This window comes from Zonotrichia albicollis, chromosome 20 (assembly GCF_047830755.1).
Source record: "Zonotrichia albicollis isolate bZonAlb1 chromosome 20, bZonAlb1.hap1, whole genome shotgun sequence".
Lineage (NCBI taxonomy): Eukaryota > Metazoa > Chordata > Aves > Passeriformes > Passerellidae > Zonotrichia > Zonotrichia albicollis.
In genome coordinates, this window is record NC_133838.1 from 5,277,400 (window position 1) to 5,301,504 (window position 24,105).

A 24,105-nucleotide genomic window follows, 5' to 3' on the forward strand; every position below is an offset into this window, starting at 1 on the left:
TGGGTACGGTGTGATCCTCTTCTTTTGTTTACTTCCGCAGGCCTTCGACAGCGTGGGTGGCAATTCCTGGAGAAAATGAACCCCCTGTTACCGACGGAGCAGAGACGAGTGAGCCTGAGAACTGGTTGGTATTTTCGGCATCCCGAGAGCCGGTTGGAATTCACGGGTAAGGCCTTTGCTCTGCTACGGAACGCCACGCATGGGCTGAATGCCTGGCTGTGGTTGTGCAGGCGCTGCTGCACGCCATAAATCCAGCTCCTGGCGACAGGGACACTCCAGAGCCTCCGCGCTATTCTCGCCGCGGTGCCTCGGGCTCCGGGCGGTGCCTCCGCCGCTCGGATCCCGGGAGAGGGCAGCAAGAGCCCGCCGGTGTCGGGTGGAGGTTTCCCGGTGCTGGCATTGGGCTGCTTCGTGCGATGGAGCCAATTCTGGAACTCCTTCCGAAGTGATGTGTTAGCGTTCGCTCAGATCTTGCCCCACAATATCCCTCTTCCACGACCAAGGGCAGAAACCCGCCAGGAGGGGAGCGGAGAATTCCTTGCTCTGCTTTTCCCTGCGGATAGAGCAGGGCACGTTTGGTCCTTCCTACATTCCCGCAGGAGACAGTGAGAATCCTTCATCCTTATTCTGAGCAGGATCTGCATCTCTCATCATGCACGTCCAGTATTGGCTGCTCTAGAATATCAAGTCTTGGGGGGTGCAAGATGTGAGATTAACAGTTTATGTGTTTTCTGACTTCTGAGTCCTTAGAGCACCCTCAGATCATTTTCTTCCAAGCTCCTCCCTAAAATCTAAAATCTAACATGAAATCAGAAAGGCAGCAAGACCCACAGTTGATAACTCAGCTGAACAAAGATCCAGGATTGTCAAGTTGCACTTTTTGTGCCTTGGTGTCACTGGCAACCTGGTCTCTTGCAAATTCACCCCCTTTGAAGCCCCTGCTGTGTCTGCCTTTCAGATGTCAGCTTCCAGAATGGTTTTATGTTCCCAACATGGCAATTTATCCACTGGTTAACTTGGAGCTCTGCTCTGCACTGTCCACAAAGCTGTCACTCATTCTCTGTTACTACTTACAAAAGCCAGTAGTTCTTTGTCATTTAATGAAGTGAGTCCAGTGTCTTTAATAATCCCTTTCTGGCTCTTTCCTTCCAACTGAGTAACACGAAACTTGCTTTTCCTAGGATAATCTATAGACGTAGATATTGGGCAACGAAAATGCAGAAGGATGTGATTGTGTTGGACCAGGAGAAGACAAGTTTAAATTCAGTGTTATATCTGAAGTGACTGCTGTTTATGCACTTAACCTTGTGACAGAGTAAAAGCAGTGCCAGGAGCATGTTATTACATGAAAAAGTGTTTATTCCCCTTTAAAAATTTATGAACTGGCAAAGAGGCCATGAAAGAAAGATGTGGGTATTCCTCTGTCGTGAGTATGAGTGTCAGCAGTTACCAGCCAAAGCATATATGCCCCTTGTTCCCTTTGCTAGGACAGCAGGTATTTCTGGATCTAGAAACTTGGTCCTGAAAACTGCTGAGTAAATTCCAAGTAGTGTTCACTGGAATCCACTGGAGGGGTGATCCCTGAGCCCATGTTTAACTGGTCCCTGGGAGCTGTAGCCTGTTGGAGGCCCTAATCCTGGAGGCTTCATAGCTCTTTCAACTCTTAGTAACTTTGATTGGCGTTAAGGGTCACTCAGTACCTCCTGAGAGGAGGCCCTGACTGCTTTCATCTTTTAGAATTAATGGTTTTGATCTTGAGAATCTGGCCTGGGAGATTTTAGTTTGAATTTGCTGGTTTTAGCTTGAGCTTGAAACTGACTTAAATGGGTTTTGTGCCCTCAGTACTGGATGTTAGTGTGTTAGAGCCTTCTCTTCGTTGGTCCTGCAGGTGCAAGTCTTAAGCAACTGCATGCAGTGGACTGAGATCAGGGGTTAATTTGGCCAGGGATAATTGAAATAATAAATAAAATAAACCAAACCAAAACATAAAGCAAAACTTTGAGTTTGGAATAGCTTCTCAGATTCTGAAAGTAATTGAAGTAATCCAGAAGAAAATATGCCATGAAATCTGTTTTCCATTATTGCATGAGATGGTGTGTCTTAAAATTTGATCAAATCCATTTTTTCATGATAAAGATAATGCCCCTTAAAGTGATGTAGAGATCTGGGGTCTTTTTCAGTGTAGAATTACAAATTATTGTAGGCTTGACATTCTCATTTGTTTATTGATTTATTGATGATTCACTGTTCCTGTCATGATTTCACAGCAAGTAAAAATAATTTCTGATTGATTTCTAGCTGCTAGTAGTATTTTTGAAAGATGTTCTAGTAAAAGCTCATTGATGTGTTTGTGCCTGCTAGCTTTCTTATCCAGACCCAGTCTCTTGTATATAATCAAGGTGCAGTTGGAGAAACTTGATGTCCTATATTGCATTCTATTTAAGAAAAAGTACAGTCATTTCTGTGAAGTCCTATACTCATATTTATCTGTGGATTTTGTGAGATCCCCTGACAAAGTCAAGATCAAAGGACAAGGACAGTCCATTCTTTTTGCTTTAAAGGAATTCATTTCCAGCTTCAGTGGCTCCTGAGTGGGATGACTGTGAGCAACAACACAAGGAGTTCAGTATGGGGAATAGCTGAGCACATCCATGAGTAAGTGGGGCCAGAGGAATTTATTCCTAGGGCTGTCAGTTTTGCTGTCTAGGAGCAAACGTGCTCCCCTTGTTGGTTTTGCATTCCTATTCCCACACCATCAGTCAATCCTCACTCCTCTGTAGTTTTTATCCTCTTCATATCTTCACTGAGGGATGTCCTTACTCACTCCTCAGAGAGAATTCTTTGGAGACCACATTTATCCTCCACAGGGACAAAATCATAGTCTGCTGTGTCTCACCAGGATTCAGCAAGGGCCATCTCAGATTGTGGATGGAGTTCACCAGGAATAGGGTCAAAAAGAGGGCTGTTTTGTGTTTTCTTCCTTGGTAATACAGGGAATTCACCCTCAGAGAATTTATGGAAAGGTCAGTTGGTCAAATAAGACTGTTCTGGGTGTTCACAGGAATAAGTTACTAACTGGCAGAGGTGGTTTGTTCACATCCTCCATAAGGATCCCATGGAAGAGATTAAATCCTGGGTCTGGATATTTGATTGTGAGTAGCTCTTGGGATATCTGTTGGAGTGTTTGTAGTCCATATGCAGTCAGCTGTGGGAACTTATGATAACGATGTTTTAAGGTAAAGTACATAAATGTGCTTTTCCAGCCCACCAAAGTGAACATCCCAAAGTGTTCAGCTAATGGCCCAGTACAACAGTTCTAGTGTTGCTGAAAACAAGCCCCAGTCTGTTCAAATTTATTCTAAGGCAACAGGAAACACAGAAAGTCATGCAAGGGCCTTGTTTGGATGGAGCCAGCACAGGGAAGGGCACAGTGCAAGGCTGGCAGAAAAAGAGGGAGAGCTGGAGGCTGAGACAGTGGATTCATCAGGGCATCCGTGCTGGAAACAGCATGGCTGGAAGATGGCAGTACCAGGTGATCAGTTTTCACTGCAGGAGCTGGCACAAGTCTCTGCTGCACCCTTTACACTCAGGTAGGCGCCTGTATCTGTGCATGTAAGTGTGTAGCAGTGCAGGATGTGTGGAGAAGGGCTGCTCTTCACTTTAGGCATCTAATTGAAGCACATAAAAAAGATACCTGGAGTTAAGGAGCTAAATCAGGCCTCTTTTCTCTTAATTCCCTCTGTAAAATGCAGTTAAAAGCACTTTCTCTGTGTTCCAGTTTAACCAAGATCCAAGCAGTGCGTGGAGTGTTCAGGTTTTTCTTCACTGACTGTGTGTATTTTGCACTCTGTAAGTTAAAATCTGGACCTGTGTAGAGTGTGGCACCCATGTCATGAGGCCATGGCAAAGCTGAGCATGGGGTGGCAGAGCAGAAGCATTTGGTGGTCTGGTCCCAGCTATGTGACATTTGGCTCTACCTGCAGCCTTAAAACTGAGCTGGAAATACAGCATCAAGTGGAGATGGCTGGAAAGGTCTTGCACAAATGGTCACTGATCAGAAAAATTACACTTGAGGGACTCCTGTCTGAGTCTCTGGAGCAGTTACAAATCTATCCTTGCCCAGATGGGGCTGGAGGTGTGCCAAGAAAGCTCCTCAGAGACCTATCCCTCATCTCTTTTGTTTCTCCAGAAGCCTGTACAGTTGAATTAATATATATTTTTGGTTCATTCCTTCCTGTAAGTCTGGAACAGGTAGGTCAGGTTCTCCTGGACAAGCAAGGAAAACCCGAGTGGATTTGTAGGAATGGGAATTTGCTCATTCCCATTGACACAGCAGAGACTGATGTGGAATTTTTAGGGGACCACAATTTAACAGTTGGTGCTTAGGAAAAAAAATCCAAAAACCTGACTTTTGATTGTAGAATATATTAGCAGTAAAGTCATGCGAGGCACAGGGTGATTAATTGTGCCACTCTGGGAGTCTTTGGTGCACTGACGGAGAGAAAGACACACTGGAGAACAAAGGAGACCCAAAAGAACAACCAGAGGTCTAAAACTCTGGTGCTATGGAGGAAGCTGGAGGAACTGGATTGATTTAATCCAGAAATCGCAGATTAAGGCTAGAATTTGCTAAGTCTTCCAGTGATGAAAGGGAAGAGGCTGAATCTGTTTTCTGACTGCTGTAAAAAGGATGGGGAAGTGCTGAACTTCCAGCAACACACATTTCAAGAAAGTTTTTACAGGTTTTCCTTTATTAGACAGGAGGGTTCACATGGGGGTTTGGGGGGGTTTTTTACCATAGCAGACCCTCTGAATATGGTGTATATGTGTAATACATATGGAAAAAGGTGATACATGTGGAAACTGGATCATGACTTTGAGGGAGGAAAGATTGCTCCTCTGTGCTTGGGATGAGATTCAGTGGCATTGGGAAGCAGGGGATTTGAAGGGGTGTGAGTGGTATAGCTATGCACAAGGATCTGGCTTGCCAGATGCACAGTGCCATCAGCAAATCTCCCATGGACTCAGGGAATTTCCACATTTACAAAATAACACTGGAACTGACTACACAGAACAAACCAGAACAAATTACCAAAATGACCATTTCTGTGAATGAGACCATCACAGTTACAATTATATCTATCATGGATAGGCGATCTAAAGGAAATTTTTTAAGGATTTAACCCTTATATTTAAAAAACCCCAATCAGTCCTAAGGAAGGAGGAAGGGAGGGGAGATAAGATGATACCCACACCTCTTTCCAGGATGGAATACCTGTGGGTATTGCACACTGCAGGGAATATAAAGTCTGTAAGCCTGATCTAAGTTTATCTGGGCAGAGAAAATGGAATAAATCCCTGAAATTCTCTGGATTTGACGGAGCAGTACCCATTTTGGGAGTCAGTGGGGGAATGTTCTGCTCCAAAGAGGCCAGCTGAATGAATACTTCAGTGAAAAGAGAGACACTTGAATATTTTCTTGGTTGCCAGCAGTCCAGTTTACCGAGAGCTGCTTTCTTAGACATGGTTTGTCACTGGAAAAAAAAAAAAACAAACAACAGAGAAATCAGTCTAACATTGACATTGTTTCTTTGATTCCAACAAACATGGATCAGGGAATCAGGGTGGGAATCTTGAAAACTTTTCTCTAAAGTTTAAACAGATGAGGCCTTGCTGTCTGAACTCTTTGGCTGGAGGCTCCAAAAGTAAATTGTAGTTTCCTTATTTCTGCTTGCAAGGTTTTCATCAGGCTCTGGGAGAGGAATACAGTGGGACAATTTTTCTTGATCTTGCTCTTGTCTTAGTGAATGCTGAAAAACTGAAGGGAAGGTAGAATTCCCCTCTTTGTTAAGGGTAAAAGCTCAACAAGTTTTCAGAGGCTTGGGCTTTTCAACAAAGGTTTTGTGGGGGATTTTTGATTTTTAAATCTTAACCTGTTTTCTCCTATTTCAGTGTTCTTTGTATTGAAGATATATTGAGATAATTTCAATTCCTCTGAAATGTTTTTCCAGGTATTCTTTGGCTTTGATAGAAGAGAATTAGTGTCCATATCAAAGGCATCCAGAAAAATTAATAATTTGCTTCTTTTGTGTGGCAGGGAGGTTAATGGGGCCACCAATGCTGAAGCTGGCCCAGGGTGATGATCTTTGATCTCCCAAACTGGTTTTGATTGTTTGGAAGCCCCAAAGCTCCTGAGTTTTCCATGGAGTGGTGTTGCTGTTAGAATTACACCTGCCTGCTCAGCACAGAGCTCTGGGCCTGAGGAAGCACAACAAAAACACCCACGGAAGCACCTAGTTTAATGTTCCTTGTTACCTGTTGTTGTACTGAAAAATTGTGTCCAACCCCATCTGATGGAATGAAGTTCAAGTGGGGAGCAGAGATAAAAGATCCATCCCGGATAGATTCAGACATTTTAACCCCCTCTGTTCTCCTGTTTATAGTGAGTTACTGGTTCTTGGACAAGATGGGATTTAATGGGAGCCTGGTGTGATTCAGTTCTTCAACAAAAGCATCCTTTCTCTGCAAAATTAGTTACTCATTTGTGCTGAATGAGGAATGAAAAACAGAGTTTAAGGATTTAATTAACATTTACTTCTCTTTCCAACATATCAGTCTTTACACTCATAAACTTGGTGATAAAACTATTTCCAGTTACTTTCTGCTTGTCTGAAAATCTTCCAACCTCCACAGAATCTGAATTCCCAGGTTAAGAAACCAAGTATGTAAAAAGAAAAGCTAGAAATAATATTCTGCTACTTTTATAAAAGGACAAATGTAATTTTTGTGTGCATATGTATTCATTTTTAGCCCAGCAGTGATTACTGTATGTGCTAGAAGTACCTGTTAACATTAAAGCTTGTTCAGAAATCTTTTGTTCTGACATAACTTGAGTGGGCACAGTTTAAAAATATGGAGGTTTTTATCCTGATTTAGAATATTCCCATATAGGATTAGGTAACATACCATTATGACAATCTGACTGTGTCTAAGTAAAACAATATTATCTTTACCACCAGATTGGCATAATTAGAGCAGTGTTGGAAAGCTATAGTTAAATGTTATTGCTTTGGGCATAAACCAAGGAATACTATAATTTTTTTAAAAAAGTGTTTCTTCTCAGAAGTCAGGACTACAGGAATTGATTCAGTCTTCTTAATTCTGGAAAGCATTTTGAAGTTTACTCAAGGTGCCATTTTTAGTCATAAAAATAAAAAAATGAAAAATACAGAAGTGTATTTATAGGAAGAATAATGAAGATTTATAGGGTAATGATAGTTGCAGTGCTCCTGGCCTAGGAACCCTATATTGAACAGAGTGATTGAATGTTTGACTTTTAAAAAGAGAGAGAGAGAGAGAGAGAAAAAATCAAAAACCAGATGAATAAAGAAAAACAAATCCTTTCTCTAGTGTAAAGCCAAACCTGTGTTTTGAAATTTAAATGGTTTTTTGGGTTAAGCAGTGAAAAAATGGACTTGATCTTTGCAATAGGTTGGATTTATTATTGGAACCAGTTGGCTGTGCCACAGAGGAGCAGAATTTTCTGGTAATGAGAGCAGGAACTGGGAGTCAGAAGCAGTAGGGTCTGTTTCTGGTTTGGGCACTAGCACACAAGGGAGCCTTGGGAAAGGCTGCCTGGTTCGCACCTTGCCTTTCCCAGCCAGAAAAGAGGGCTAAGAAAAGAATCCCACCTCACAAACTGTATGCACTAATTAAGGAACATTGCCACAGCACCTACTGGAGGGGGGATTTTCAACAAGGACAGGCTTTATCTGCTTTTGAAAAACTAAACATTTACCAACCTGATTGCCCAGACTCCTAAATCCATGTGTGGCCATCTCATTTCCAGAGGTCTGTCTGCTGGTGAGAAGAACGTGATAGGGAGTGTTTTTCCCTGGGCCATGCAAACAGAAGGGTGACAGGACTCCCTCTCACTGGCACCCTGGCGTTTGCCTTGGCCTGTTGCACAGGACTTCCCCACTCCAAGCAGTGATGTGTGTGTGACCCCTGCAGTCTCCACTGTGGCTCTCCAAAGGCAGCTGGGGAATGGTGAGCCCAGGTCATTCATGCAATGGATGGATCCCGATGGGTGCAGACAGGTCCTGCTGGAACAGCTCCCTCAGGAAGGGAGCAGGGTTAATCTGCACATCCTCACTGCAGTTACCCCAGTATCCCCAAGGCCCCAAATCCAACTTGGCTCATCTCTCCCAGTCATTCAATTCCTAAGTCACCCTGTATTAGCATTAAAATTGCTCAGCCACCCCTTCCTTCCTGATGTCATGGTCGGTGAGTGAAAGGAATGGCCTTGGACACCATCCCTCCCTCCCTGCATCAGAGGAAATGAGCGCTCACAAGACAGGAAATTCTCCTGAACCACAAAGACCTGGAGCTCATCTCTCACCTTCCTGTGGGCCTTACCCAGTTCTCAGCCTGGGTCTTTAAAGGTTATTAATAGCACTGGTTGCATTAACAGATTTGTGTTTTTTTTCTTCTGTCAACCAAGTTATTAAACTGCAATTTTCGGGTTGTTTTTATTCAAAGTATCAGAGATGGACCCAAGAATGTTGTGGTCCTGCAGGACAATGATTCTTTGTTGCTGATGGGCAGCCAAGTGGGATTTGTCTGTGTGGCAGGCTCTCAGTCAGCAATGGACAGGCTCTCAAGTCTCCAGTGGAAAACAAATAGCTCCAAACTGGGGCAGGATTTGGTTTCACAAGTATTTCTTTACAGCAGCAGTGCATTTCCAAAACCCCAGTCACGTTCTCCTTGTTACAGCTGATTTTTCCAGAACTCATCTATGTTCTCCTTGCTATGGCTGATTGTTCCAGAAGCCAGTCAAATTCTCCTTTCTGTGACTGGTCCCTTCTGCACCACCACTGTTCCCCTCTCTCATCTTGTTGTACCATTTGCGTGGCTATGTGATGCCTAGCTTTTGGAATTATCTCAATTCCAAAAGAAAACCAGGACAAAATCCCCTTTGTTTTTGATTTTTCATCCTGTTAGGTTTATTTTTATTTCAGGTCAGTTCCCTAATCCATATTTCATCTGCAGAAAAGCAGTTGTGGAGACAGCGAGAAGGTGACAATGAGAGGAAATACAGGAGTTTGTGCGACTGGAGGCTGAACCAGATCAAAATGAGCTCCCTTGTGCTCCTCTTTGAGACACAGGAACCTCAAAGTGAGTCTTGGCTGCGAGGCACATGTGTGTAGTTTGGTGTTTGTGTCAAAGGAGACAGTTTGTGTCTTTGGTGTTTGGTCACTGGGTAAAAGTGCTGGTGTTTGTCGGGTATAAAGCTCTGCCATGGCCAGCAATCTCCCAGGCTGGCTCTGGGTTTGCAGGCAAAAAAAAGGTGATATAGGGATTGGAAAATACTAGGTTCTCTACATTTCAGGAGTGTCACTTTCTAAGTCCTGCAAGTTCAAAAATTATTGTGTGACTTTTCATTCTTTAAATGGCACCTCTCTGTGTGCTAATTTAGGAAAGGAATCAGTCATCCAGGGTGGAATATCAGATGTATCTGATATTCCACCCTGAAATATCAGAGTAACGTTTTGGTGGCTACTGGGGACCTTAAAAAAGTGTACTCATAAAACCTCTGCAGTACAAGGATTCAGACACAGGGAATAGAAGTTTTGGTTTTAAAAATGCTAAGCCCTTCCTGCAAACTAATGATTCCATCTTCTGCTTCCTGCTGGAGTTTTTGGTGCTTGGTGCCTGCAAGAAGGGATTTGGAGCTGGCACATAGGTAAGCTGTTCTGCTGCCTTTGGAGAATAGTGTTATTTTGCCTAGCAAAGCAAGGGAAGGAGTTTGAGAAACATCCATGCAGCCAAGTAACACACAGGGTGGGGAGCAATCTGTCCTCCACAATGTCTGCACTGATCCTCACAAGGAGTTAAACTAGACAGAGTGAATAGATGGTGGGCTGGTTCTCTCTTGAAAAAGGTTTTTCTTTCACAGGAAGAAGGACTGAGAAGATTAAAAGTTCAACTTTGTTTATCCCAGATTTATTCTGGAGTGTAGTATGCATTGTAAACAACTTTCTTCATGGAAAAGTATGTGGATGAAGCCCAGTCTGATTTATTTTCTCTGTTGCTCAGATTTAGCCTGAACTGGTATGAGTTCCTACTTTTCCATAAATGTTAATGCTTTTAAAAACAAGCCCAACATGTAATTTCAATTACTGTAGGCTTTGTGTTTGTCATGCAGACCAACAGCCACAGCAGAGCACGAGCTCTGAATGGCCACCCTGAAAACAAAGTGCTCTGGTTTCCAGTGCAGAGTCAGGTATTCCTGAAATATGTGAACAAACCTGGGGCTGCTCTCTTGGTCTGGAACCCCCAGTTCTCTTGATGGGCTGCCTAGGCTGTCCTCTGGCTTTGCTCACCCTCCCTCTCTCTGGGTGGGGTCATAGCACTTGGGAAGGGCAGATCAGAGACCACCTTTCCTTGTGATCAGGCTGGATCCCTCTTTATGTTGATTCCATAATGCCTGAGAGAGCAACTCCACCTCGCTCCTGGGACCAAACTCAGCCCCTAACAAGGTTTCCTTTCCCCTGACATTGCGGCTGACTTTTGGTTCACGCTCAATGGCTGTGTCGGCCTGACAGCCCTGGAGCCTGGCCTGGCAGCCTTGGTGCCCTAGTCACTGAGACTGACTGGGAAGTCACTGGAAATGAACTGGCAGCATCAATCCTCTGGCATGTGATCCTATGGGATCAGATTTTGGATCCATCTGTTGGTTGCTTATCCCCATTTAAGTGTTGATAGCAGTTAAGATCCCACCCAATGTAACAAGGCTTAGAACTGTAAATATTCCTGGAATACATGTAACAGCAGCCAGCCTTCTCATATGGAGTGTGGGCAAAGCAATGCTCCCTAATTATGGATTACTGCACAAATACTGCATGTGTTTAGTGTGTTGGAGACATTTGGATGTCAACTTCAGTGCCTCAAGACATCCCTAAATCTCCAAAATAGGCTGTTCTCACAGCTAAAACTGAGTTAGAAGAGTTTAGTTGTGAGGGTGAAAGGATCCCCTTTAAACTGGTGAGCAGATGAGAGGGAAACAACGTTCTTGAGTTTCCTTGAGACCCATGAAATGACCATTTGAGTTTTTTCACAGAGCTACATTTTCTCCATTGCTGTTTAACTAATTGCTGGTAACTGCAGCAATGAAGACCAAAGAGCACCAAAGCAGCCTTGGAGCAGAGTAAAAAATACTCAGTGCTGTATGCTCTCCTTGATTTCTACCTCAGCCTTATCCTACACTTCCCTGTGGAAGGAGAGCTGGATCTTGTCACAGACTCTGAGCAGGGCTGGCAGCTCAGTACGCTGCCTCCTCCTGCCCTGGAAGTGCCTCTGAGTGACAACAGTCACCCCACAGCTCAGGACAGAACAGGTCCTGTGTGATTGGTATTGAACATCCACCCTTTGAGCAGATCTTTGTTCTGGGACTTTTCCAACATCCTGCAACATCTTTGGATTCAGGTCTTTGTTCTCTTTGGTCCACATGGAATCTCCAGAGCTTGTTCAACTCTGAGCACATCACCTTGGCTCTATCTGAAACCAGTATCTGGGTTTCAGATTTGGGGCACAGTATTTAGGGCACAGCTGGACAGCAGGAGCTCATGTTGGCTGCATGGAAAAGAAACCTTTATCCATGTACTGCATCAGGCCTTGTGCAGCCAGCAAGATCCATCTGTGGAAGGGGATGTGGCGTCCCTCTGATATGCCACGGGCAAATGGTTCCTGCCAGGAGCAGAATGCTGGGTTTGCCAGGCTTCTGGACAGCCACCCTGGTGCTCCCCAGCCCAGATGGTGGATGAGATCTGTCTGAGCTCAGCGCTGCTTTTAGCAGCTGGGAGAAGGGAGGAACTGCCTCCCGAGGAGCTGGGTGGACACAGCAGCCTGTGTGGGATGGAAGGGCCTTGCCTCTGGCTCAGAGAGCGGGGGGGGTTTGGAGGGGAACTTTTCTGGCAAGCAATTAACTTGTTCAAATAAACAAGAGGCTAAAACCAGCTTGTCCTGAGTCCCCTTTAGAAACTCTGCAGCAAATGTTGTCAGTGACTGTAGGTCCTTGTTGGGAATTCCATGGATAGTCACTGACAGCAGGGAAACACGTGGCAGTACATGGCAGCTCAGAGAGGGCCCTCTGTTCTCTGAGCTCACTGGACTCTCTGTCCTGTCTGTGCAGATGGAAACATGGCAGACTGAGCACAGAACTGCCCCGTGCTTCTGGCTTGGCCATGCTCAGGCTCTGTGGCCTCCAACAAGTTCCTCCTTTGCACTGTAGATCCTTCTGTGTGTGGTGAGATCAGGGATGGACAGCTGCTTCTCTGGGGATTCTTGACTAGGCTTTTAAACTGCGAGGTGCAACTGGAAGGGACTGTGTTCAGAATAGGTACATGTTTCAACATTGGTCTAATTTTTTACATCCTTAAAGATGAGCAGGGGCTTACCAAAAGCTCAGCTTGTTACAAGACTATTTTTTTTTCCACCAGTGAAAATGAGAAATGCTGCAAAGAGATAAAGAGGCTGGGTGTGATCAAGGTGACACTGGACCAGGCTTGGCCTCTCTCACATTTAATGCTTTGCTCTCATTTTGCTGCATTGTGAGCCCAGCTTTTTGGCTCTGTGTCGTGGAGAAATTAATCCCATCTGAAAGCAGGACGTTGTTACAAGGTGACTCATGTCCAGGCACAGCGATGGCTGTGGGAGGTGGCTGGGGCTAGGAAGGGCAGGACTGAAGAACTGAGTATGGCTCCAGGGTGTGAAAGGAGCAGGGAATTTGGGATTCAAGGAGCGAAAAGAGGAGCCAGATCAGGCTGTGCTGTGTTAGGTTCTCCCTTTCTGCTCCTTTCTGCACATTGCTATCTAGTCTCATGTCATGCAGATAAGAAATAAATACTTGTTTCTTTGGATTCATGGACTTCCTTTCAGAAAAAACAGAGTGAGGCAGAAGGCGGGAATCACTGTCAGAGTCTTGAATTTAAGGGCATGGTGTTGTCTTCTCCCTCAGTGAATATGGAAACCTCTTTCAGATCTGTCCATATCCAATGCCGCCAATTGCTTGTCCCATGGAAAGAATGAACCTGCTAAGCAAAGCCTAACCCTATAAAAATCCTGGGATGTAATTCTCAGCAGGAATATGGAAAGCAACCATATAATTCCTGTTACACCTGAACACTACAGACCAGTCTGAGAAGTGACAAGATTTTCTAGATTTCTCTGAAATCTTCTTTTATCATTGAGGGGCATCCCAGGGACACAGCAAAGCATTTTTCATGAAGCTGTGAATTTGTGTATGCATGGAAATTTCCTATGAATGGGGCATCTGGAAGGAGAGAATGAATCCTGGAATGAATCCCACATATGGGCTCCACAAACACAACAAGCTGGAGCTCTTTCTCAAACCACTTTTCTCTTCTGCTTATTTTATTCCTTCTTGAGGCTTTTCCAGCATCTCTTGTTGGAATTTATAATCTGTCTATTCTCATCATGGCTTCTAGGCCCAGATTCGGTGCGACTCACATCCCTCCTTATGAAGGAGTAGCAGACTATTCCCATCTGATACCATTCCTACTAATCCTGAGAAGCTACAATTGAGTTAAAAACTCATGTGTGTAGTTAACATGCCAGGAAACACCAAAAGGAAAATATGTAAGGCCAAGCAGAAGTGACCAGACTGTTTAATGTGATTGAAAATCAAGCTAGGAATATTCAGTGGGAATTATCTCATGGAAGTGACTATACCTGTTCACTGTAGCATAGTTATTTTATCTCCTGAGTCTTCTCATTCCTGAAAATGACCATTTCATATTTCTGGGAAAACCTAGAGGGTCCCTTTATTAGGATGTGCTGGTCACAGCAGTCCATCATTCAGAGCTATGGTGTTAGTACAGCAGGAACTGCACCTGGAGGAGTGAAATGTCAAATAGCTGCAGCTTTTCTGCAGGGAAGAAAGAAAATATGTTCTCTCATGCACTGAAAAACTTCCTAAGAAACCCTGTGATACTGTAAAACTTGCCAGGAGATCTCCAAATAAATATTTATTTGTTTTTATGAAACTAGTTTTCCTTTGGGCCATAAGGTTTGAAATCCCTAGATCTCAAAGAAGGCAAGGGAAATATAGGGAAGTGGTTCTGCAGGAAATCTTCTTCTCTGTCTTGTTTTGTAGGTTTGTATTGATAAGACCCGAATGACTTAAGTGGTTCCAAGAGGCTGGATATCAAGGAAAGGTTCTTGCCCCAGAGGGTGCTGGCACTGCCCAGGCTCCCCAGGGAATGGGCACGGCCCCGGGGCTGCCACAGCTCCAGGAGCCTTTGGACAACACTCTCAGGCACAGGGTGGGATTGCTGGGTGCCTGTGCAGAGGTGTTGGACTTAATGATCCCTGGGCGTTCCTTCCAAGTTGGAACATTCTATGATTCTATGAAACACTGCAGCACTTAAACCTTTTAGAAACCCCCATGGGTCCCCAGGGACCTTCCCTAAACTCTTTCCATAAAAGACTGCACCAGAAACAGTCCATCCTCATTCTCTCTCTGCACAGATTTCCTTCTCATTGAAGAGGAATGGGAACTTTCTTATCTTGCCTTGGCCAGGAAACACCACAGATCTGTCACTTCAAGGAAGTAATTCTTTCTTAACTCTTACCAAAAGCAAGATTGGCCTACAAAGTCTAGAATACACCTTTTTTGTGGTTTTTTTGTGTTTTTTTTTTTTTTTTTTTTTTTTTTTTTTTTTTGTTTGGTTTGGTTTGGTTTGGTTTTTTTTTCCCTTTGGATTCCCTGCTGTTTTGGTAATCCCAGTAACTGGTTAGAAAACTCTGCCATGGGCTATCTGGGAGCAGAGTTATCACTTCCGTACAAACTGTGTTTTGAAATCTCTTGGCTCTGGTTTGTCTCTGAAGGTTATAAATACTGTTCCCAGCACAAATATTCTCTGTGTCTGAGAGCTAATGAGCCGAACAGCTGCACTGGGGCTGTCCACCAGGAAATATTAAGGCATGTGAAAAAGATTTTAACATGCTCAGACACTCCGATATAAGAGACTTAATGTGTGTCTAAAATGCAGGGGTTTTCCCTCATCTAATTTATACCTTCAAATGAAACAGTCCTTTAATGATCTTCTTTGACACCTGTTTTGTCAGGACAAGACAGGACTGACCATCATCTCTGTGACACTAGTACAAATCCAGCTGTTTTCAATAAAACAAGCTATGTTTACAGAAAGAAGAGACCATAAAGTGTCAAAACCTCTCTCTGAGGAAAGTATGCATTTTTGTAAGGATCCATCTGAAATGTACCACATGCAGACAAGTATTCACTGATACACTCTGACTCTCTGAGCAGCTTCAACTCCAAAGCACCAGTGAATCCACTTTAACTGGCCAGCTAAACCAGGTTTTGACTACTTTGCACTAACAGAAAAAGGAATGGTGTCCTGGCTCCTGCTGACACATCTGATCTAAAGTATCCAAGAATTTATAAACAGGATCTAGGAACTATTTGAAGAATTAAGTAACTTTGTCCATAAATTTGGATCAACAGCAGTATCTATAATTCACTTCAGAAGTGACATAAACAGGAGACTTAACTGTGTGTCAAACCTAAGTTAGTGAGGATAAGAGTGCAAGCAATCTTGCAGTTCATGGAATCATAGAATGCCCTGAGCTGGATGGATCAGCTCCTGGCTGTGCACAGGACAACTGCAAAAACAACACCACGTGCCTGAGAGCATTGGCCAAACACTTTTCAATTGTGAGAACCTGAGTGAGTGTGCAAAGATAAACATTCTGCATGGAAATCTGCTTCTGAGCCCTCCTTTGAGAGGATCACAAGGCCTTTCCTGCAAGACTTTTTCCCATCAGTGCTCATCAGACCCCAAACTCCCACCAGGGTTACAAATGGCCCACTGAAACAGAAGTAAAATGCAGTTGCACCTCAATGTACGCAACAGCAAAAACTCTTATGTTATCAGGTAGATGTCAAAGCCACACCTGATCCTGGTTTAGAAAAACCCATCTGACTCTGCCTGCACTTTTGGAACCCCTGAGAGCAACAGCAGTTGTACTAAAGGACATCCCAAATCCTTAAATTCCTGATGTGGGGCTATGGGAACCATTCTTTTCGCCTGACTCATGTTGACTTAAACCCAAGTGACTTTTAGTTCAGGCAAAGTCAAGCCCAAGTTGTGAACAGGATCTTTCCATTCATATTCCCAGTAAGGCTGCTTCTTCTTAAAGAGAAAAACAAATAAACTGGGTAAGCTGAACACAGTAAATAATTTTCTCTCTTGTTTTGGGCTAAAAACTTCCCAGTTCCTTAAGTGAAAATGGCTGTGGCTTAGAGAAATGTGTTCCAAGGCCCCTCTATTGTTCCTCTATCATTAATCACTGGAAGAACCTTTCCCTAAGGAATGCCATTGGCCAGTTTGCTTTTAGTAGCTCCAGGCTGGATGCTGATCTGGTTCCTCTGCTTGCATCTGGCATGAGTCTGGTGAAGGAAGTGGAGTGACTTGGAATTCATAGCTGTGTGAAAGAGAGCAGAGACAAGCATCTGAAGCCTTCTCAGATCTTTAGCATCTGGAGAACATAATATACCAAAACACCTGAACATCCATTAATAACTGCTCTGACATCCTGGGCATGACATTCTTTCCAGCAGGAAGACTGTGCAAGGGTGGGAAAAGAACAAAAGCAATGGGAGATAAAAGAAGCAATGAGCAGTGTGGATTTCATATGCTCATAGAAATGGACAGCATACACTCTTCATGCTGGGTTTTCTCTGCTCCTGGCTTTTGGGATTCAGTGGAATTACTCCTGATTTACAGTCATTTGAGTGTAACAGGTTCACTCCCCTTTTCTTCAGCAAAACAAACATTTATTACTTGGAAAGAAAAGCATAGGATTTTTAAAATTTGACCCAGAGCTGAGCAGAAATTCTCAGTAATGCAAGATTTTGTGTTTCTTTAGTTTGTAAACAAAGAAGGAGCCCTTGGAAGGAGTGTGTGGATTAATGCCAGAGGAATGGCAGAGGGACAGTTCCTGTTGAGGTGTAAGTGAGGATTCCTCCTGCCACAGGCACAGCAGCTCCATGTGCATCTCATGGGAACGTGGAAGAGCAGGATGGTCTAACATGAGAGAGTTGAGCTTTGGGAATACTGACAGCAGCGTCTCTGCTGGCTCAGGGCCCTCAGGCAGAGCAGGACCTTGATCAAAACAAGCTCAGCTGCCTGAAGGAATCGAGATCCAGTGCTGAGCTGGAGGTAGCTGGGGGTCTGCAGTGCAGACACATGCTAAAAATTATTTCCAAAATCACCCTGAGTGCCAAAAGGGAATCAAGGTCAGATGCTCAGCTGGTGTAAACTGGTGCGGCCCTCCTGGGTCCTACCTCTGACCTATGGTTTTTAGCTTTGACCAGACCTCAGGTTCCTGTAGCGCCCATGAAGAAATTCCAGATGTCCTGATAGTGGATGATTTTTTTCTTCTCTTCCTCCTGAAAGAGGAGGAAGAGAAGCACTGTTTTGACGTGGTGATTTAGCCCCTGGAGAGCCACAGAGATCCCTGCCTCTGGAGAGCACAGAGCAGCTTCCCTCTGGGAAGGGAGAGGAACCATGTATGTGCATCCCCATCCACACTGCTCACTGAGCACTGTCCATTAAACTCAGCATGAGCTCCAGGCCCAGCCACAATCCAGAGTATTTATGGAGTGAATGTCTTCCTGTAAATATGTGGGAGGATGATGCAACCCCTGTAGACCTGACCCTCCTCTCACCTTTCTTACACACATTTTTATGATTATTTCCTTTATATGGGACTGGAATAGCAGGGAGAGATCCTGGCTGCCTCTCCATTCTGCAAGGAAAGGGCAGGAGAAAGGTCTTCACCTCCTCCCATGCCCTGGGGAAAGCCAGGAGAATCCCAGTTTTTCCGCTACAGCTAAAACAGTAGCTGCACTGTCCAGGCAGAATGTTTCAGGGGACACATACAGAGCCCTAGCAATTAATTAATGCCAGAGCCAGGAACATTTCTGTGCGTTCTGAAGGTGCTGAGTGCCAAGTGACCAACAGCTGCCCTGGCAGGAAAAGGCTTTTAGCCTCATGTCCTCGAAACAGAGCCCAGCCCCACAATGTTCATCTCCTCTATCTCATTTTGTGAGGGTAGGCCATCTTGTGCTCAATTTTGTAAAAATCTGAAAATCCCCCAAAACTACCTTTTTTACCAAAGCATCTTGACCTTGCAGACTTGTCTCTCTCTGCCAGGCAGGTCGTCAACTTCCAGTCTAATACACCAGAGAGAACATTGTGAAATGACTGTGCATGAAGAGGCATTGGAGTAAAGGTGATTCGAGAGTATTCACTTGGCCAAGAAATGGAACGAGCTACAGTTTTCTTTAACCTGAGTCATGGCCATATTGCAGGGATCAGGTTGGAAAAAACCCAAGTGACTGTTATTTGCCCAAAGTCTGCCTTCAAACCCATCTCTGTTGCCAGATGACATCATGTGTCTGAGGGGGAAACAATTTAAAATACAGAGATGCAAATTATTGGTTCAAATAACTTCCTTAAAGCAGAAAAGAATAATAGACTGAGGTTTTGCAAAACTGATTTGAAAATATCTGTTATTTCATATCTGAAGTCAGATGGCCCAAACTGCGAAAGTTTGAGCGGTGTGTTAGTGGTTGTTTTATAGTGTTTGGGAATTTAAAAGACAGTGTGGCAAAAGTTGTACTGAAAACAGAGGTTCTGAACTTGAAGTGTTTTAAGCAGTTTTGTAACAGTAACATGGTTGTACATAAATGGTATGAAAAAATGCAGCGTGTGTACTAACTTTGCGCTACAACTAATAACACTGTCACCTCTAAATATATATAGGGGTTTCTACCACCACACAACTTTCTGGGAAAGTGAGCCAGGGAATTGTGCAGGAAAAGCATTCTCTCTGGAGGAGAGTCAAACTCAGCTTGTGTGAGTTTGGTCTGTCTGAAGGCGATGATGGTTCCAACCACAGACGATTTCATTATCAATCTGTTTAAAATCCCATCATTCCTATAACAAGGCTCCTTATGGAGCTTGGAACTTGTCTTTTCTTAAACAGTTGTGATGTGAAACTTCAAAAATATCTATTAGTAAGGAAACAAATAAAAACAACAACAAAAAAAACCAGACCAGCCTCACAGATGTCTGTCTGTAACTCTTGGGTTGCTGTTGATAATTGCTGCCCCGAGATGTGCAGGATGTCTCTGCTTTGGCCCACACATCCGAAGAACGAGTCTGGACTCTTCACTTTTTGGTCTTGAGGTTGTTTATTAATTCTTATCTATAAAATTTTCTTTCTGCCCAGCCGAGGTCTGCTCAGCAGGGCAGCCACAGGCACTCTGTGTTGTCCTTTTATACTACAAACTACGTATAACATATTTACACTTAATTCCCAATACCCATCACCTGTGTTAGACAGTGCACTTCTACTCTAAACCAATCCCAAGGTGCCAACATCACTGCAGAAAATGGAGACCAAGAAGAAGAAGAAGGAGAAAGGCTGGACACGCCCAAGTTCCTCCATCTTGTCCCCATAACCCCCATACCAAAAATCCTAAAATCTACCTTTTCACCCTGTGATCATTTTATTATTATACTATTCAAACCAGTCTTCATACAAAGTTGGCAACTTGTTCCAGGGGTCACAATCAAACCCCCAGGTGTTCTGGGCTGTGTGCCAGGGTCTCTGAGCCCCCCCGCATGGTCCTGGCAACTCTGGGCACCTGGAGGGATGCACTGAGTTCTGACATGTAACCACAACAAAAAGAATTAAGAACAGGCAAGTGAAAATCCCACACTTAACATCTCCCAAATAATTTTTAAGGTTTAGTAACTCAGCTTGTGCAGTCCTTTGGAGGAAGATGCTGCTCTTTAATCAGCAGGTTTGCAGCTGATTTTGGACGTGTCTGTGTTACATTCTATGGTTAACAATCCCTTCAGCTGGGGGAAGTCCCTGCCACTCCAAAGGTGCCAGCTCTTTGTTTCAGGGGGCTGGAAGCTAATCAAGGATTCCTGTGTACAGGAAAGGCTGGCAGAGCATCTCATCTGGATGAGCTGGGGACCCCACTCACCTGCTCGTCTCTCCTGGTCTCTGAAATCTGCCCCTCTTCCCTATCCTCAGGGCTGGGTTTGGGCTGCAGAAGGACCAGATGACCCAAGGTCCTTCCAACTTAGATTATTCACTAATTTCATGTAATGAGCTGGAATAATTCCAAAACCTGAATGGGAAAGGTGTGGGCAGGCACCTGTTGGAATCTCAAACCCCTAATGAAAGCTACACAAATCCCGGGGGACCACCCACCCCTCCAGGTCCTCCCAGGCTGCCAGAGCTCAGGGACTTGTTGCTGCCTGTTGAGGCTCCTGAGATGTGCAGCTGGTGTGAATTACAGAACTATGACAGAGCTGTTTTTTGTCTGAGTCCTGGATTTTAAGGCTAAGATCTTAGGTGATGCTAGAGGTCTTTGGAGGGATGGGATCCAGAAGAGAATGTACCCTTGCACCTTTTTGGATAGAGCTGTGTAGACACAGGCACTAGAGGAGGCTCCTGGTCCTTGTGGTAGAGCTGCAGCTTCTTCAGGAGCTGGCAGATCCCAGTGTCCATAAAATGGATGAGAAAAAGCAGCATTTGTAGGCAGAACCAATAATGTTATTTCATAGCCCATACCTGGGGAGAGGTCCCTTTGTCCCTTCTTTCTCCCAAGCAATGTCACCTCCAGCACATCCTGCTGTGCCTCGCCTGAGCAGGTGTTGAGGACCAAACCCCCCGGGACACAGAGTGGTTACAGAGCTGTGCTCCAGAGGAGTCCTGTGGCACTGACAGACTCCTTAAATCATCCTGTCCAAGTCCACCTTAAACATGCCCTCCCTCCCTGCAGTTTTCCTTCGGGATAATTAAGCATTCAGTAAGTTAAGAAGTGGAAAAACCTGAGGAAGCATCTGTTTCACAGGTGGGTGCAGCTGTTTCCTCCAAGGGCTTGTTCTCCTGCAGTTCTGTGCAAGCCCGTGCCTCGCACAGAATTTCAAGGCACAAATGCTCCTGGTACAAATGCTCCTAGCCGTGATGGTGACTCGCACTTGTATCTAAACATCCAAATTTTGCAGTTGTTCAGGGTCTCAGGGGATCACTTGCTGTCATACTGCAGTCTTGTTGCTTGGATGTCCTTGGTAGTGCTGAGTTTCTCACTGTTCATCTGTTCTGAAACAAGGATCCCATGTTTTGATCAATAGGGTTTGGTGTCTTTCCTCTGGGTGCTCTGGGCTGTAACTCTGGCACTGCAGAGGTTTGCATCCTGCCAAGATCAGGCTTCAGAGTGGCATTTATTTTTTTCTAGAAGTGAACATGTGCTTTTGCTGGCCACGTCTGTCAGAGCACCATCTCTTTCTGAACTTACAATGTTAAGATTGTTTATATATATATATGTAATATCTACAAGGACATCAGCAGCCACCTCACCATCCCAAGTGTCACATCCCTTGATAAACTTCAATATCACAATAAATCCTCAAATACAATAGTTCCTCCCAGAACTAATATAATTGTGGATTTCACAAGTCAACTCTGCAACCACGGGCAAAATTTGTCCCCTGCCTGACATCCCTTTTGCTATGGGCACAGCAGTGTGGTCTGGGGGCTGTGTATCTGGCAAGTTAGGAGAGGGAATCCCAGCTCTGCTGGAGCCAGCAGGTGTTTCCCTGCAGTCAGCATTTCATCATGGCAGGGCTGTGCTGGAGTGAGCAGGGGGTTGTTTTCCTGCCCTTTCCCTCCACAGGGAAGGGAAACCATTGCACCCAGGTTGGAGTTAGACAAGGTGAGGCACTGAGCCTTTGCTGAGCTCTGGTGCTGCATTTCCGTGACACTTTCTTTTGACAATTTAAAGCCACAGCTGATGCACTTGGACAACAGAGACAGCAATCTCAGAAGGCTGTTCAGGAGCTCCAGCTCTTCTTCATGTATTAAAGGGAGCCTAGAGAGATTAGACTACAAATGGAGATGCCTTAATTAATTCTTCTCAATTACACAGCATGGATCTGACCCTAAATATCCTTCTAGACACACTGAATTAGTACTAACTTAAACTCAGCTCTGGAAGAGCCCTTCTCAGCTGTCAGTTCTCTGGGAACCATGTTGAGCCCCAAAAATATCCAGGGCTGTTTATCTGTCTTGCCCCAAGACACACAGACCAGCAGAACTCCTTCCCAGCCTTGCAGCAAACACAGACCCTTGAGAGACATTGGTGGGTTTTGTTCTGTTACAAGTAATAAACCACAGATGGAGAAAACACCAGTGGCAGAGTCCCGTAGCCCTATACCAGCAGGAGAGAAGTGAAAAGGCCTAGCCCAACTTAAAAATTGCACTGTATCCTCAGACTGGCACAAAAAGCAGGGAAGGGACTCCTCCATGGCCCTGGATCTGGCACTTGTGACCAGCTGAGTGTGGGAGCAGGATGGATCAAGCGGGCAGCACTAGTTGGGTAATGACCAAGGAAATGGAACCGTGTTTCCGACCATTGAGTAGGATGGATCTCACCATCTCTGCTGGGCCTGGTTTGTGTTTGGTGTCGTCAGCTTAAAAGAGTTTTATATCATCAAGTCGAAGGAGTCCCAAATGGGAATGAGGACCTGTCATCCACCCCAGAGGTAACTTTTGCTGTGAGAACACAAACCTGCTGCAAGGCTCCAGAGGCCACCAGTGTGTTCTGGGGGTGACCAAGCAGCTCTGGGACAGGAGACAGTTCTGAAGTCACTGAGAACTGGGTGAACACAATTCTCTGTACCATGCTGCTTGCAGCAGCTTTTATTTTGGCTTCTGCAGGCAGAGGGACATGGGGAGAGATCCTGCTGAGACAAAAGACTGTGTGTATGCTTGCCTTCATTTCATTTTATTCTTTGGCATGACAAGATTTTTAACAATTATTTAAATATCTGTTTTTCAAATAACTATAAATCCAGAGAAGCTGCTGGTGGGCATGGTGGCTGAACCCAGAAGAGTGTAACAAGGTGTGTTAAACACCCACTATTCTTTGCTTGGGGGAGATTTTAAGCAGGGTTGACATCTTTATTGCTTCATTTGAGGCAGCTCAGGCAAAAGGAAGAAATAAAAATTGGTGTTAATTTGGGTGCTTCCTGCCTTTGATCATTCTGAGCCACTCAACCATCATGTTCTTCTTTTACCTCTTGGCATGTCCAGTGGGGTTAGCAGCTCAGTTCTAGCATGAAGGGTAGTTTTGTTTCTCCCAGTGCCTACGAAAATCTTGCACAAGGGGTGGAGTGAGCTCCCAAAATCAAGGGATCTCCAGCTGATACTTCTTCACATCCTGCTCCTATAATCCAAGAGGCAGCTTGAAGGATGAACAGGACTGAACTTGGTACGTTTTACTGCCCTGGGAAGGTGGAAGCATTCAGGTGGATGATGATGATGAGAAGCTTGGAAAGGATGATTTATCATCGAATTATTCTTTACTTTTGTTGTAGGTTGAAAACTTAATCAGCCATCATAATGCTGGCTTACTGCTGAATATTCCCCACAGAACTCCTGATAAGTGAGTGATGTTGGGATTTTGGCTGAACAGTTATCTGAGGTCACACAGCAAGTTTATGTTAAAGCAGAATTTGGAAGATTGCAGTTTGAGGTGCAGCTGCTGCTTCTTATACAATCAGAGAATGATGGAATGGTTTGGGTTCGAAGGGAACTTTAAGCTCATCCAGTCCCACCCCGTGCCATGGGCAGGGACACCTTCCACTGTCCCAGTGTGCTCCAAGCCCCGTCCAACCTGGTCTTGAACACTTCCAGGGATAGAGCAACCACAGCTTCTCTGGGCAACCTGTGCCAGGGCCTCACCAGCCTCACAGTGAAGGATTTCTTCCTAATACCTAATCTAAACCTGGCCTCTTATAGCTTAAAGCCATTCCTCCTTGTCCTGTCAATGCACAAAGGGAGATGTCTTATTCTAGCAGAAGGAGGAATGGATTGAGTAACACATAACACACTGTCCTTTTAAAAAGCCACAAATATGCCATCTTCCCATCTTCAGGGGCCCTGGAGGGGTCAGAATTCAGCTGGGGTTTA

General features: G+C 44.6%; 1 long non-coding RNA gene across 1 annotated transcript in view; it reads left to right on the forward strand.

Annotated features, from left to right (window-relative positions):
• The window catches only part of LOC141731287 (uncharacterized), a 20,969-nt gene extending 1,381 nt beyond the window's left edge, over window positions 1-19,588 (forward strand). Inside the window, exons 2-3 of the long non-coding RNA XR_012583321.1 lie at window positions 41-9,177; window positions 18,264-19,588. This is a non-coding gene — a long non-coding RNA (uncharacterized LOC141731287). The remainder of the gene's footprint in view (window positions 1-40; window positions 9,178-18,263) is intronic.
• The last annotated feature ends 4,517 nt before the right edge of the window (window positions 19,589-24,105 follow it).